This window comes from Lissotriton vulgaris, chromosome 6 (genome assembly GCF_964263255.1).
Source record: "Lissotriton vulgaris chromosome 6, aLisVul1.2, whole genome shotgun sequence".
NCBI classification, from domain to species: Eukaryota; Metazoa; Chordata; class Amphibia; order Caudata; family Salamandridae; genus Lissotriton; species Lissotriton vulgaris.
In genome coordinates this window covers 873,011,760-873,027,153 of record NC_141694.1, presented here as the reverse complement: position 1 = coordinate 873,027,153, position 15,394 = coordinate 873,011,760, and the positions used below count along the sequence as shown (strand labels likewise).

At 43.6% G+C, this 15,394-nt stretch overlaps 1 protein-coding gene across 2 annotated transcripts in view; it reads right to left on the bottom strand.

Annotated features, from left to right (window-relative positions):
* The window catches only part of LOC147708099 (uncharacterized), a 958,668-nt gene extending 945,340 nt beyond the window's left edge, over positions 1–13,328 (bottom strand). The window contains exon 1 of one of the 2 annotated variants that reach the window (XM_086926871.1): positions 13,198–13,328. The gene's annotated coding sequence lies outside the window, so the exon portion shown is untranslated. The remainder of the gene's footprint in view (positions 1–13,197) is intronic. The other variant, XM_086926872.1, reaches the window with a different exon arrangement.
* Between the last annotated feature and the right edge of the window lie 2,066 nt (positions 13,329–15,394).

The following is a 15,394-nucleotide window of genomic DNA, read 5'->3' as shown; positions in this document are numbered from 1 at the left end:
GAAAGGCCCCAAGTTGATGGTCTGATTGCGCTCGTCGAAGAAACTGATGAGCCAGTTAAGTGCCTGTCCCTGCAGCCCGGCCTCTCTCAGTTGAAAAATCAGTTTCTGATGAGAGACTGTGTCAAAGGCTGATGTCAGATCCAATAAGACCAGTATCACTGCTTTATTACCATCCAACGCCACTTTGATATGATCCATCACCCCAATAAGGGTTGTCTCTGTAGAGTGGTATGGTCAAAACCCAGATTGTGAGGGATCCAAAATGGTGTGGTTATCAAGGAAGTCCATAAGCTGAGTGTTGACATAGCTCTCCACCATTTTACTCATCAAGGAGAGGAGCGAGATGGGACGATCATTTGAGAGTGTGTCATCAGATAGCTGATCTTTTTTTTATGGGAATCACTTGAGCGGATTGCCAGACCAACAATATAACATACCTTCATGTAAGGAGGTATTCAAGATCTCCGTAATCGAGGCGGCTAAAAGAGGGACAAGCAGAGCATCTTTGTATGCTGGCATAATATCTAGGGTGCAGCCCGATTTCGCTGTGCTGAGCATGGCTTCCACCTGAGAGATCTAGATTTAGCATTAAAACTATCCAGGCCCACTTTTAGATCCTCAGTTACTTTAGAACCCAGGTCAGTCGACACAGCATTATCAGATTTTTGCGGAAATTCACTATAAATCCAATTGATTTTCACATCAAGGAACACAGCTATGCTGTCACAAAGGCTCTGAGGGGGAGTGATCTGTTGGGCGCAAGCTGTAGGCTTAGTGAAAGAGTTAAGGACTTTATATAATTCCTTTGCAGAATTTCCTGCCCGGTTCAGTTTTAAAGTAACATGATTTTTCTGTGCACTTTTTAAATTCTTGTGGTAAGCAGCAAGGGCCAGTTTAAAACTAAGTTTATCATTTTCACGTTAAAATTCCCGCCATATTTTTTCCAGCACCTTACAACTGGATTTTTCCCTGCGTAACTCCACAGTATACCATTCATCATTATTTTTCCTAGATTTGTTCGTGCAGTGTTTCAATGGGGCCAACGTATCAATTATTTTGCTAACATTGTTATTAAAGACCCTCAGCTTCATAGTACTATCCATATGTTCCGTGAATGTCATGGGCGTATATAATTTGCTAAAAGAGTCATGCATTCTTTGAGGGACAGACTGAGCGCCTTCAACCAGTTTCTGTCTAATGCAATTAGTGATCCGAAAACGGATCATGAAATGATCCAACCATGTCAATGGGCAGGGGGTATCAGCGTTTATAAGAGGGGAATTAGTGAATATAATATCCAGCGTGTGTTGTCGACCAAATGTGAGGGGCCAGCATTAATCTTTCTCAGTCCCAGGATGGCCATATCAGTTAAAAAGCAAGCAGCCTCATTGTTATCTTTATCCTCGCTATGGATATTGAAATCCCCTAGCAGTAAAAAATGGTTAGAGGTAACAGTGTGAGTGGCAATTTTCTCAATTAATTTTAGATTAAAATCTTTAAGTGGGCCCGGAGGGCGAAAAATAAGTGCGCCTTTAAGGATTTCCTGTAGATATAGCTCAATTTTAAAAATACACATTTCCATCAGGCTATCCGAAACGGAGTCAACCACTGTAGCTTTCAGCTCTTTTTTACAAATAATGGCCACTCCACCACCCACTTTCCCTACTCTATCAAGTCTGAGAATACAGTAGTTCTCAGGGAGCGGACAGGAGATATCAGGCGTGGATGTCGGTTTTAGCCAGGTTTCTGTTAAAAAGCCAAGATCAGGAGATTCTGAACTAAACAAGTCCCAGAGTTCTGTGGCATGTTTGGGTAAAGAGCATACGTTAGCTAACAGCCCCGTTCAGGCACACAACTGGTTTATAGAGTTAAATCCAGTTGAGCGAAGAATCTCATCCATTACTCCAGTCACACTCTTCTCGTAAGAGCCACTTGTATTGGCTACAATATCGCTACAGTCATAGTGGCAGTCGAGACAAACAAACGGCCCTTCAAGATTGTTAAGCATACCAGTATGTGAGCATAGCATCAGGCCCTGCCTCATCTGAAGAAGTTGTGGGGACGTATAGGAGAGTCTAGGCATGTTACCTGGTGGGAATTGGACAGGGTACCTGGCTCCTGGCAACGGACGGGCGCAGACGGGCTTGCCTTTGGCGCGCCTGCTGTGGGTGTCCGCTGCGCATTGGCACCATCCGATCCTAAAATAGGCAGGATCAGTTTCTAATTGCAGAAGACTAGAGCGTCTTCTAGCAAAATATCCGCCCAAAATTTCTGACCGGAAGTGAGGATTAACTACCTATCCTCCCTTCACCCCGCGACTCCCTCCACTCAATCAGCACCGCCAGCTGCAGTGGACCGGGGAGAAAAGCGGGCGAAGCGGCTTAAAACAGGGAACAAGATCCCAAGAAAGTCACAGCGATAAGAGAATATTTACATACAGCTAAGAGATAATTCAGACACAGTACAATTCACACAGCAAACTCACTAAAATTAGGAAGAGAAAAACTTTTAAAATCAATAGGTCTCAAGTGCAATAGGAGAGCACAAACTCTGTCTGTGGATTCCTCACAAGCGCTGCCTCAAACTGACAGTGAAATACCCACTTACTAAAAGTGACATTTCTACCATAGTAATGAAAACTCTACTTACATCAATAAGAATGATTTATTACCACTATTCCAAATATGCCAAACATGGAAACGCTACTCCTTCTAGATCAGAAATTACCACTGAAAAAAATATCAGGGAATCCCCAAAGCAAACCAATGACAGGAGCAGCACTCGCAGAAGTGAACAATGAAATAGGTGGTTTGCCACTTCCAGGAAATGCCACACAATGAAAGCACATGTCCTACCTTTTACCTACATAGCACCCTGCCCACAGGGCTAACTAGAGCCTACCTTAGGGGTGACCTATATGTAGTAAAAGTTTCAGACTCCCCTCATGTGAAGCCCAAGAAGTGTTCCTAACTATGGGGCCGATTAGGATTGCGGTGAATCCGCATCCTCCGGGCCGGCGGAAGCCACCGCCGGCCCGGTGGATGCAGATTCACCGTTTCGGTGATTGCAAAGACCCCCGCCAGATTAGGATGGCAGGGGGGTCATCTGTGGACGTGAAGACCGTCCGCCGCTTTTCCACTGCGGTCCCGCGGCGGAAAAGCTCTAATATGGTGGCGGTGTCTATCAGACACCGCCAGCCATATTAGGATTCATGCGGGAACATGCTTTTCCACGGTGGGTTTTCCGCAGTGGAAAAGCATGTGGTCTTTAGTATTTGGGGGCCCGTTGCGGGCCCCCAGGGTGTCGGGGGTGGGGGGTGCACATGGGGGGTACCTATGGTACCCCCCAGCATTTACATGCACAAAGCGGCAGGCACCGCGTGGTGCCTGCGCTTTGTGCATGTAAATGTTAAACATGCATTTTTAGCCTTGCAGCGGATGCTGCTTCAAGCAGCAACTGCCGCAAGGTTAAAGGAACAGGATGTGACCGCCAGGGTGACGGTCACATCCTAATTTGCATAGAGGGACCGCCGCTGCCCATGCGGACGGTCCCTCTTCCTCGGGGGTGGCGGACGGATGCAGGTCAGTCCGCCATCCTAATGACCCCCTATGCCAGGCTCCCAGTGGGAGGACACCTTTATTTCTTCTTTTTCTCTGGAAGAGGCAACAAATGTTTCTAATGCATGGGTCTTAACGAATCATAGAAAGAGGCTAAGCATTGGACTTCACAATCACTCCTCTTCATTCAGGACCGGTTCATTCTTCATTCCTAGAGGAGGTGTGCAAAAGGTCGGCCTTCACATGGGAGATTGAAGAGCTGGTGCAGAAAAAGACAAATCACAGCAGTGTCAGAGGACCAAAAGGGGAAAAGTTTCTATTCCACGGTTTTTCTGGTCTAGAAGGCATCGGAAAAGTTCAGATTGATAATAAACTTAAACAGACTGGATATGTTTCTAAACAAGACTTCTTTCAAGATGAACACCATTCAGGGGATAGTTTCTCTCATATGTCTCGGAGAGTGGATGGCGGCTTTGGATTTAAGGGATGCCGACCTTCACATTCTGATCTATCCTCAGCACCAACAATGCCTCAACTTCTGTGTGGGGTGTCTTCATTGGCAATTCAAGGAACTTCGTTTCGGTCTCTCAGAGACTCTGAGAATTTTCACCAAAATGGTAGCTTTAGTAGTAGCATACCTCCCCAGGTTAGGCAGTTAGGTCAACTCTTACCTGGAAGACAGGCTTCTCCATTTACCGTCACAATGTATTCTTCGAACTCAAATAAAACTCATAAATTTGGAGAGATCTCATCTACAAGCCTACTCACGAACTGCAATTCATCGGTGCCCATTTCCAGACGGATCTAATGATGGTTAGTCTTCCTCAGTCACAAGCACAAACCTTACAGAGAATATTGCTTTCTCGGAGGCAGCAGTCTGAGGCTTCAGCAAGAGAACGGCAACACCTTCAGGATCACATGGTATGATATTCTTTTTCTAGAAGGAACAATTCTTATTTTTCTATTGCTTTCTTTTTTCTATATTACATAATTCTTAATTTCTTTGCAGGCCTGCTTCCTGTATGTTCATGGTGCCCCGAGCTCGAATAGATCCGAGTTCTTTGGATCAGCATCTTCTGTCGCATTGGAATCCAGGATCTTAGACCTTGGAGGAAATGGTGCCTGTAACGACAGAGATTTGACAAGCTCTGCAGTGGTGGTTGAACCCTCTGAACTTAGCAAGACAGTTCTCATTATACCTCCCTTCTCCCCAGATATAGACAATAGATGCAAATAAATTGGGGTTGGGTGTAACTTTAGGCAATCTCTCGGTTCAGGGGAAGTGGCTTCCAGAAGAAAGGGTTCAGTCCTCGAAATTGGAGAGAGTTGAATTGGTGGATCTAGCTCTGCTTCTCTTCTTTCATTTGCTGTTAAATCAAGTTGTTTTTTAGAAAGGACTGACAACAGAGTCACAAAACCATATATGAACAAACAGTCCAGGGCAGAGTCCCCAACTCATGCCAAACCTGCCTTTCAGATAGTCAGTTGGGCAGACACACATTTACTTTACCTCTCTGCAAGTTACATTTCAAGGGAAAGACAATGTTCTAGTGAAGAGATTAAGCTGGGTCTTTCCTCTTTCCCACGACTACTGCCCGGATGCCTGTATTTTCAACCAGTTTTGTCAGAGGTTCAGCACTCTTCAGATAGATCTATTTGTTTTGTGTAGTATCTAATAGCTTTCATGGTCAATAAGCAGCAGACCTTAAAGGTGGGCATTAGCTTACTTGAAAGTAATTTGATGTTGTATTTTGAAGTGACTAATTGGGCTGTGTGCATTGTGCAAATTTCTAGAAGATTTCTTGAATGCTGGATTTCGAAAGGGTTTTCCATGATGAAGCCTACTATTAAACCTTCCGCTCCTTCTTAGGACTTACCCTTGGTTCTTAAAGCTTTCAATCTCCTACATTTGAGGCCTTCAAGAGTATGTCTTGTCATCATCATCATCATCAGCGTGTGTCTTGTCTTTGAAAGTGTTCTTCTTGGTGGCTTTAACATCAACTTGTAGACTTGGGGCCCGATTCACAGAACTAACTTAAGACAAATCCTTACTACCATTATGGTATTCACAGAAGGCACTTCCTCAATTTGGTATTCACAGAAGGCACTTTCTCATTTCGGTATTGACAGAAGTTAGGAGTCCTAACTTTAGGACTCCTAAATGCCTTCTGTGAATACCGAAAGTCTTAAAGTTAGGATTTTTCTCAGTTTGGGAGTAGTAAAGTTAGGACTCCTAACTTTAGGACTCCTAAACTGAGAAAAATCCTAACTTTAAGACTTTCGGTATTCACAGATGGCATTTAGGAGTCCTAAAGTTAGGACTCCTAACTTCTGAGAATACCGAAATGAGTAAGTGCCTTCTGTGAATACCAAAATGAGTAAGTGCCTTCTGTGAATACCAAAATGGTAGTAAGTTTAGGTTTTTGTCTTAAGTTAGTTCTGTGAATCGGGCCCTTGGTGAATTAGGATCATTATCTATCAGGCGTCCTTATTTAAGATTATTTCCCAATAGAAAAGTTCTTACGTTAGGTGCTGGTTTTCTACCTAATGTTTTTTCCTGCTTTCATCGACAGGAAATAGCATTGCCCTCTTCCTTTCCAGCACCCTCCTCTCCTGAGGAAGAGGCCTTACACATCTTGGATGGGTTGAGGGTGGTCAGAATCTATTTCTATAGAATATTTAAAAAAAATGGATTTAAGACAATGCAATAATTTGTTTATTTATTTGGTGTTCTCTGTCATAGACAAAAGGCTTCTACTCCTACTTTGAGTAGATGGATTAGACCATTGATTTCTATTGCCTATTCTTCACAGGCTACACAGGTGGCCAGGTGGAATTCAGGGAAGATCCACTTGAGGAATGGCAGCCTCCTGGGCTGAGGCTGATACAGCTTCTGTCTTGGACATTTGTAAAGCAGCCATTTGAGTGACTCCATCTACTTTCATCTCTTATTACACCCTGGATGTCGGAAGTGTGGATTCCTTGGACTTTGGCACAGAATTTCGGTTGCTGCAATGTCTTGAATAGTTTGTTAAACATTTGGTTTACAATACCCACTTTTCGTTTGCATGAGCCAAGAGTTTGCCTGATTTATTAGGATTCGGGTTGTTGTTATTCAACTATGGTATATCTTCATAGAAGCAAGTAGTGCTACGAGAAACTGTGTTGAGAAAGGTAATGATCGAATTACTTACAAGTAATCTTCATTACTTTGAATACCCTTTTTCTCATACCAATTCCTATGACACACTTCAAAGTAGCCATTGCACAAACGTAATCCCCTTTTTGTAGCTTGGGGATGTAGAGGAAGTGTTTTGGGCTCCGACCCTCTTTCTCCTTTTTTTTTTTTTTATCCTCATCTTGCGGTAGTATGGATAATGAGGTTTAAGGAGTCAAATGGTTCTTGGTTCTTAGTCCTTCACTGCCCCATTATCGAGTTCTCCTTGGGGAGTATACCCTTGTGTGTTGTGACCATTCATTTTACTCCTGTAACCTTATATCGTTACCAATAATTCCATGGTTTGGGGAGGGAGCTAGCCTATTTGGCTACTCAGCAGTATTCAGTCCTGCTTGGAAATTATTGTCTCCGCTTTAATCATTGGATTTTATTTATTGGTGATTAAGAAGGAGTAATGGCATCTCTAAAAATGTTGTTCCCAAATTTCCCAAAATTTTATTCTCTTGGTATTTTTCCCTTTTCTATCAAGTTTATTTATTTTTATTATGGAGTTTAGCCAGTTTTCATGTGTAGGTTGTCCCGGTTTTATCCAATTTATACAAATCTCTCTACGCGCTTGCAGGATTAGCATGAACATCAAGCTTTCTTGCCTTGTACTTAGTTTCTCTTTACTAATAGCATTATTATTATGTGTTCCAAAGATAATGAGAGAGGTACTTACAGTTATGTTGACTCCTAATACTGTAGTTAGTGTCTTACCGATCTCATTCCAGTAGGTGTCAAGTGCGGGGCATTTCTGAAACATATGGACGTCGTCTGCTTTTGCTTCTCCGCATTTTGGACATGATTTTATGTTCGTACCTTTAAATTTAGACAATCTTTTTGGGGTCCAGTACGCTCTATGCAGGCGCGCAACACCCATTGGGCTCACCGGGCTTCAGCCCCCCCCCGTCGCCTCCTCTGCCCGGGCTAAGATTACACGCACTGAAATGGTGCAAGATAGCATCCGATCGGAGAATGATTTTTTTAATGCTTTCTGAGAGGCCCAGCAGCCTGAGCCAGCCAGCCTCTTCTTCAGTGAGTGACCTCCTGCCCCCACCTCTTGTTTTCCTTTACGGTGGCGCCGCGAGGTGAAATCCTTGCCTGAAGGCAGGGATTTCACTTAAGCACTTGATCGCTTGTGAGCATGGGGTGTGAAGTGCACAGCAGGGGGAAAGGGCTGGCCAGTTAAGGTGATGCTTTTCCTTTGTAAAGGAATTTCTGCTGGCGTCATAGCCCATGGGGTGCTGTCTGTGCACTTGTATAGATGTGTATTTCATACAAGTGCGCAGACAGCAACCCCTGGGCTATGACGCCAGCAGGAATTAATTTACAAAGGAAAAGCTTCACCTGCACTGGCCATCCCTTTCCCCCTGTTGTCAGGCAGCAGTTTTTTGTGTAAGTTCCAGTAACTTTAATGCATTTTTCAGCACAGCATTACATACTGCCTACATATCTAGGGGCCATATGTATCATGCCATTTAGCATTCGCAAAGGCCGAAATTCTGCGAATTTCGGCCTTTGCGAATGCTAAATACCTAAATGGTATGTATCAAACATTTTTGCATCAAAATAAGGAATCGCAAAAATTGCTATTCCTTATTTTGCGATTGCACTTAAGGAATCGCAAATTTTGCGATTCCTTAAATGCAATGTATCAGAGAAAAAAAAAGAAAAAAATGCCATTAAGGAATCGCAAATTGCCACCAACTTCCAGTTGGTGGTAAGTTGCGAATTCTTTTAATAATGCTTTTATCAAACAAACCAAAGGGGCCATATGACGCCCATACATGCCCTTAGGGCATGTATGTGCGCCATATGCCCCCAAATGTCTTTTTCAGGGGTGCAGCAGGGTGTTCTTGAGACACCCCTGCACCCTTGAAAAAATTCCTAATTTGCGATTAGCTAATTGCTAATCGCAAATTGCCCCTTCATTCCTATGGGCCTCCTGGCCCATAGAAATTAATGGGTAATTTGCAATTAGCAATTTGCTAATCGCAAATTAGGAATGGTAAGGAATCGCTATATAAAAGCGATTTTGTTCATACATACCATTTTGCATTTCCAAAATAGCGATTCCTTAAAATTCGCTATTTTGGAAATGCAAATTGGTTTGATGATACATATGGCCCAAATTGAGAATGTCTTCCCATTCATTCCTATAGGCCTCTAGGCCCATAGGAATGAATGGAGAGGGTTTCCGTAAGTGTGAATCGCACTTTGCGATTCACAATTATGGAATATGTAGGATTCACAATTTTTTTTGCAAATCCTACATACATCTCGTTTTGCCATTCTCAAATAGCGATTCTCTAAAATTTGCTATTTGAGAATAGCAAAACCAAACTTTCATACATATGCCCCTTGGTTACTGTGAATGTTGTTCTTGACTTACATACATAGAAACGTCAAAGAGGACAGTCCCCTCCAAATATGCAAATGTAGTGTAAGTTTGTAGTGTTCATTTTTTTTTGGGGTGCTAGTGGGTAATTTTAGAGTTCAGGGTGGGTGTGGGTTTTAGGGTGCCAGGGAGTAATTTTATGGTTCAGGGTGGGTTACGGGTGGGTTACGGATTGGCGTGCCAGGGGGTAATTTTAGGGTTCTGAGCGGGTATGTGTTTTGGTGTGCCAGGGGTAATTTTAGGGTTCAGGGCAGGTGTGAGTTTTGGGGTGTCAGGGGGCAATTTTAGGGTTCAGGGTGGGTATGGGTTATGGGGTGCCAGGGGGGAATTTATGGTTCAGGGTGGGTATGGGTTATGGGGTGCCGGGGGGAATTTATGGTTCAGCATGGGTATGGGTTTTGGGGTGCCAGGGGTAATTTTAGGGTTTAGGGCAGGTGTGGGTTTTGGGATGTCAGGGGGCTATTTTAGGGTTCGGGTGGGTATGGGGTGCCAGGGGACATTTTAGGGTTCAGCGTGGGTATGTGTTTTGGTGTGCAAGGGGTAATTTTAGGGTTCAGGGCAGGTGTGGGTTTTGGGATGTCAGGGGGCTATTTTAGGGTTTAGGGTGGGTATGGGGTGCCAGGGGACATTTTAGGGTTCAGCGTGGGTATGTGTTTTGGTGTGCCTGGGGTAATTTTAGGGTTCAGGGCAGGTGTGGGTTTTGGGGTGTCAGGGGGAAATTTATGGTTCAGGGTGGGTATAGGTTATGGGGTGCCGGGGGGAATTTATGGTTCAGCATGGGTATGGGTTTTGGGGTGCCAGGGGTAATTTTAAGGTTTAGGGCAGGTGTGGGTTTTGGGATGTCAGGGGGCTATTTTAGGGTTCAGGGTGGGTATGGGGTGCCAGGGGACATTTTAGGGTTCAGCGTGGGTATGTGTTTTGGTGTGAAAGGGGTAATTTTAGGGTCCAGGGCAGGTGTGGGTTTTGGGGTGTCAGGGGGCAATTTTAGGGTTCAGGGTGGGTATAGGTTATGGGGTGCCAGCGGGGAATTTATGGTTCAGGGTGGGTATGGGGTGCCAGGGGACATTTTAGGGTTCAGCGTGGGTATGTGTTTTGGTGTGCCAGGGGTAATTTTAGGGTTCATGGGTATGGGGTTTGGGGTGCCAGGGGTAATTGTAAGGTTCAGGGTGGGTGTGGGTTTTGAGGTGCCATGGGATTAATTTTAGGGTTCAGCGTGGGTATGTGTTTTATAGTGCCAGGGGTAATTTTAGGGTTTAGGGCAGGTGTGGGTTTGGGATGTCAGGGGGCTATTTTAGGGTTCATGGTGGGTATGGGTTATGGGGTGCCAGATGGGAATTTATGGTTCAGCATGGGTATGGGTTTTGGGGTGCCTGGGATAATTTTAAGGTTCAGGGTGGGTTTGGATTTTGGGGGGCAAGGGGGAATTTATGGTTCAGCATGGGTATGGTTTCTGGGGTGCCAGGGGTAATTTAAGGTTCAGGGCGGGTATGGGTTTTGGGGCTCCAGGGGGGTGATTTTAGAGTTCAGGGTGGTATTGGGTTTTGGGGTGCCAGGGGGTAATTTTAGGGTGTGGGGTGGGTATGGGTTTTGGGGTGCCGGGGAGGGATAATTTTAGGGATAGGATGGGTATGGGTTTTGGGGTGCCAGGGGTAATTACAGATTTCAGGGCGGGTATGGGTTTTAGGGTGTGAAGGGGTTAATTTTAGGGTTCAGCGTGGGTATGTGTTTTGGTGTGCCAGGGGTAATTTTAAGATTCAGGGTGAGTATGGGTTTTGGGGGGCAATGCATCAAACTAACAAAAATGTGTGCTTTAATTGTTGTCCAGTTTCAAATGTAGAATTCACCACATTTTTTTCTCAGCTTGACCTGAGCATTAACCGATCCTGATTATCTGCCATTTTAGCTCCGCCCCATTGATTTACATTAGCCACGCCCCTTCCTCTGCCATGTTAGCCCCCCCCGAAATTAAGACCTAGTTGCGCCCCTGGCTCTATGTAATGAGAAATAGTGATTCCTTTTTAGTGAGGCGGGTTTTACACAGGACCAGCATTTTTCCATAGATTTCTTCCAGAGTAGTTTTAAATCCAAGTCTTGTTCTGGCATGTCTTTTCTCCATATGTTTTCCGGGGTTGAAATATCTTCCTCACCTGCTTCGATAAGAGCCCAGTACCATTTTGCTATTTCTTTCTTTATTGGTGTTATTTTGGTCATTTTGTTTTCAAGATTGTCGTAGTTACTCTAATTTTTTGGTAAACTGTTAGACCAACTGCTTATTTGATAGAATTTAAATTTTGATAGTTTACCTTCAGTAATTGAAAATAGGTGTTCCCACGGTGTTAGAGTGTTTTCTGTCAGTAATTGTCCCCATCTTTCAATTCCTGCATTTTTGAGTGGGATCGCTAAAGAGTCTTTTAAGCAGTCCGGTGTCCCGGGCGAGTTCCAAACTGGAGCTGTGTTACTGTAATACGGGATTTTTACTGTGACCCTCTTTCTCACCTCTTTCTCACCAGTATGGCGTGAGGGGTTTAGAGACAGGTGGGGGTGGGTACATTTTTCTTTGAGCCTTCTGATTGGTTGGACATGTCATAGAAATAAGTATTAGTGCGAGAAAAAGGGTATTCAGAGTGATAAAAATTACTGGCAAGTAACTGAATCATGGGTTGACTCCATAGTTTACAAATTCGTTTTCAGAAGCAAGGTCTTCCTAGCGCTCATGACACCACGGAAAGATCTTATTAGCTCATTAGACCAATATTTATTGTAATATGTCATAAGTACCTATTCAAAACTTTCTGTAAAATAACCGCTTTTTAGCCAATTACCTTTGGACTATATGCTGGAACATATGCTATTGAATTCATTATTTTTTTATTTCAAAATTTGCTTGGGGATGAACTCCACCAAAAATGTCTAGTACTGTTAGGCTGTCAGCAGACCATGGAGTTCACGAGAAGAGCTCATGAATGCTCTTTCATTACTGTGTATAATTTACAAATTGCCTCCAATTTTTAAATATGTATCTGTTGGTGCATCACTGTATTTACTCTGCACAATTTTTCTAATACATTTAAGTGCTACCTGTTTGAAAGTTCACCTATTGCCCCTGCTCTTAAATAGGATGTGCTAACACTGACAAAACATGGTGCAGCAGAAAATCTTTAGTGGAGAATCATTCCCGTAGACTAGATTATGGAACACTCTCCTTGAGGGTCTGAGGGTTGAATCCAAAATCGAAAAGTTTCAGGAAGCAATTAAAATCGATTGTGTTAGAATGTGTTATGGTCTGGGGTAATTCCTTCAGGTACTCAAACTGGTGACGAGCTGGTATGGCCAAGTGATCCCCTGCCTACCAAATTATGAGAACGTACAGGGTACTCTGGCATTTTTTTTTTAATAACAGGCTTTAATTGAACCTAAAATAGCCATCCCTAATATTTTGAATGGGTAAAAATCTGAATGAGTACTCAACAAAGCATGACAAAAAATTAAGTAAAATCAGAATTAATCGAAAACAGATGAAGAAGGCTCAGACACCTAACATATAAATCCTCATATAAAACATAATTTGCAAATGGAGCTCTGACTGTCAGTGGAATCCTAACTGCGAACACGACTTTCAAAACACATGCGCCTGGGACCGGCTGGAACCTCAAACACGAAACTCCCTGGGGCTCTCCAACGGTGCCATTTGAAAGAGAAAGGCAGAGCGTGAAACCACAACAAGAAGCAGCGCTCCAGCAACAGGGCGGTGAGCATTGTCTAAAAATATGAAGGCAGAAATACGCGATTTCGGAGAGCCCCCTCCTGCCCGCACCACCGCGCACTATCTAGGTCGTGTGCTATTAATCAGGTTGTGTTTTCTTACATTTTCACTATGTTACGCTCAGGCATACTACATGGGACTCCTTGCACCCTCCCCGGGCTCCTCCCATGAATGTAGGATGATGGGGTGACATGTCCTCCGCCCTGTGACTCTGGTACAGCATCATCCCGCATCTGTGCAGCCCTCCCTTTCCTCATACCTGAAGGGGCTCGCGGGCTGCGGGTAGGTATCCTCGAGGCTCCTAGGTTTAGCGGTTCCTCCTGCTGAAGTTGTGAGAGGGCAGCGTCGCTCCTTCACCTGCGCTTTCTCCCTCCCTCTTCCACTCTTTCTTAGGTCGTCAAAGCAACAGGTCGCCCCGCCCTTGACCATTCTACGCTGCTCTGCTACCCGCAGCCACCGCTGTAGCAGCTGCGACTGCGAGCAAGGCGCCTGAAATCAGGTGGCCTTGGCATTGAACTTTCAGGGCACAAGTGCTAAAAAAGAAGGGGAGGGGGGGGGGGGGCTAACCAAGTTAGGCAGTATGCAAGTTACATAATGGCGTGTGACATCACAGGAAGTGGCATCACACATAAGAAGTGAAATCGCAAGGGGTGGCATCAGATCTTAAGACCTCACACATATGTTTAAAAGGTCTGTCATGTGTACATTTAAGTGCATTTTAAGATTTGACAAGTTATAATTTGCTTTGGGTTTGTATCAAAAAAGTGAGGCAAGCCTAACAGAAAATCTGAGTATCAACTTATACATTTATGTTTTAAGAACTCTGCCAGAAAGAAATTGGCAACAAGGATAATTTTGGCAGTAAATCTGTTATGCTCAATTGGTTGCAAAGTCTGCATTTTCAAATATTTTATGGGATTATGACACCTGCTGCAGAGATCTTTGTGTGCACAGTAAATTTCATGTAATAATCATAATAATGGTGATATGTCTAGAGGTTAACACATTTGCTGGAGATATTTATGTTTTGTGTGGTCCCAGTTTTGAATCAAAATAGCATGGAGTGTTAATGTATCTTGTGCTAAGCAGTCAATGTAATATGCAGATGACTGGGTTTTAATTTTATGTAGATAGGTAAGTGGGTTACTGTGTTACTTTCTGTTTATACATTGTAATCCCACTGATATAGTACAGTGAGCTATGAAGGATATGTGACTTCTACATCATGTAACCCTCACTGTTTTATGTAACATCCTGTACATTGATTTACACACTTACATGATTTATTGTCAATGTATAATGTGTACGTGTGATGTAAGGCACTCTGACACTGCATTGGGATGAGTAGCACTATAAAAGATGTAAGTAAAATTGTGATATTTAAAGTGTTATTTGTGTGAACACTGGGACATGCCAACACATCCGACATTCTTACAGTGCATGTATATCTCATATATACAGGGCCAGAACAAAGTCAAAACCATGCCTCTCTTGAGTACTTGTGAAGCAATAACTAGCGGTATCCCTTTGTTTCCCTTCTATTGCATTTGCATCTAGGTGTGAGGTTTGGAGAGACTCCAGGGAGTCCCGATTCAGCATCTTTCCTCGGTGCTCCACCGAGGCTGATTATAGCCCGGCTTTTGAACCTCAGGGATCTGATGCAATAATCTGTGGAGCCAGAGAGATTGGTGGGCAGGACATTGACAACTCCAAATGGATGACAGTGAGCATCCTTCCTGGAGGTGAAATTCAGGCACAGGGAAATGAACGGGAAATAAGGTCTACTATTTCGTGCGCAGCTGATGGTCGTATCAGAGGACAAATCATTCTTCTTCACTGTACCTCAGGCTTTCTGAAGGGTGTGGATCAAACCCAGGACAGATGAGCGGCAGCATGGCAGCCACCCATAAGACAAAATAAGTGGTAAAGTTTCCTGCATGAGCAGAGGTGATAGCTACAAAATGTCCAAATTACTATTCCAACCGGATTGGAAGAGATCAACGTCAGCTGCAACAGACCTTGGTGGGCCTTCACAGCGAGCCGAGGCGTCAGAGATTTCTGGGGCAGACTCTGAATTTTACTCAGGCAGTTTCAAGCTGTCAACCTTAGAACGGATGGCATCACAAATAACGTCTCAGACTGGTGACAATGTCATTGAAAAACTATATATATTGAAGAGTGCGGAACTGGAATGAATCCTATCTCAAGATAGTAGGAGTTCAAGTTCAAAACAACTTTATTTCGATTCATAACGAATCATAAAAAGCACATAGACACAAAATGCATAATTAAGGGGTGCAGTTACATAAAATTGATGTCACTGTTAAGATAGAACAATTAAAATATTTACAAATTTTAAAAAATATAGCAATTTTTCAATAGTTCCATAAGGTGTCGCCAATACTGTTATATTATATATTTCCAGAACGTTTTTTGAGGCGAAAAGCAGCTACCAA